Source organism: Cricetulus griseus, chromosome 4, assembly GCF_003668045.3.
Source record: "Cricetulus griseus strain 17A/GY chromosome 4, alternate assembly CriGri-PICRH-1.0, whole genome shotgun sequence".
In the NCBI taxonomy this organism is placed as follows: Eukaryota; Metazoa; Chordata; class Mammalia; order Rodentia; family Cricetidae; genus Cricetulus; species Cricetulus griseus.
Window position 1 is genome coordinate 63067801 of NC_048597.1, and position 1701 is coordinate 63069501.

A 1701-nucleotide genomic window follows, 5' to 3' on the forward strand; every position below is an offset into this window, starting at 1 on the left:
TGTAGAAAACACTAGTTTTACTCATGGAGCCAGAGAGAGCAAAGATGAGGGGCGAGTGGCTCATTTACTCCTTATTTATTTATTTATTTATTTATTTATTTATTTATTTATTATATGTGTTGTCTGCTCTTTCATATATTGTCTGTTTTGAATGCATCAAGAGCTACATGATTTTCTATGGGGAAAGCCAGGGAGAATCAGGCATCCCTGATGTTCAGGGCTAGTTGTAGACAAAGTAGATTTAAAAGTACAAAATGTTTTGTAATTGTTATAAATAAAAGACAAAGAATCCAAAGGTAGAGAAGGAAGTCAAAGATTTCTATTTTGGGTTTCAGTAGACAAACAGTAGCCTGCTAAGCAGTGTAAAGCAGGCAGTAACAGAGACAATCATCCATAAGTAAGGTAATGACAGCAAGTAAGTCAGAGAGAGCCAACCAGCTCTCACTGTGAAATTTCCTAGATATCTCACATCCCTTGGCCACGTCACTGTGAAGTTTCATTACATATATTACTGATGCACTGAAAATTAGTGAAGCCAGCCTGAACACAGCTATGCAATAACCCAGCAAAGGGAAAACAGGAGTTCAACAAATTAAGGCCTAAAAAAAAAAAAAAAGAAAAGAAAAGAAAAGACTAGGCAGGTGTTCAGTGCCACTTCTAGATGAGTCTTTCTCTCTAGTTTCCAAAGCTATTACTTGACAGATCCTTTCCTGGATGTCTGGGAACCACCTACAGCTGTCTGTGTGAGGGCTTTGTTTATTCTTTGGGTTTTCCTTTTCCTATTTCCTAATGACTCCTGACCTTGGGTGTGCAAAATGGTCTGCATTTTACTGCTTGCCATTGCTGGGAGACAGTTCCATGTCTGCTGCTACCTGGTCATGGCTGTCTTCACTCCACCAGAGTTCATTATTTCCTTTTCCTCCCGAGAGCATCACCATCTCTAGCAAAGCTGCAGTGTCCCCTCATTATCTCCTCACTCCACTCTCATTTCTTCAGCAGACAGTGATTGGACAAGCTGTGCAGGAACAACCATGGCGATAATAGGGAGTTAGAGGCAGGGAGCCCCCATACCCCTCATTTTCCTCAAGGTCAAATGTGAACATAGAGGCAGAGATGCCATGATAACACATTGTTCCAAGCTGACACCTTTGAGGCTCAGGACTGCTCAGACAGATAGGTGGGGACCATGAAGTGTAGGTACCAAAGTATCCGCTACTGCATCTCTTAGACTAGGAGGAGCATCCTCAGGAGGTAGGTGTGGAGAGACAAACCCTCCCTGCATAGAACACTTGTCACTATACCCTGGTGCCCTTCAAAGGACAAGGTCACAAGCTATGAGGAATAGTCTATGAATAGTTTATATCTTCTGACCAAAGGCTACAGCAGACTCACAGGCACAGTCTATCTTAGACTAGTGAAAGAGGTCTTTACTTCTGAGTCCTTCCTCCAGCATCCTTGGCATGACCAGACTCATCCTTCTGGAAACAGCATCCATTATGATGATGCTATCCTTCTCATTTTAATTCTCTGACTCCCCTCTGTTTTCCAGGCATAGTGACAGTTTTCCAGTTCTTCAGTAACTATCAGTGTCATCCCTGAGAAACCACAGCATCAACATACCCAAACATGGCAAAGCACTTCATGGTACATAATTACATACTCACCCCTCCATCAATGGAGAAAGTGAGTCATGCATCCTTC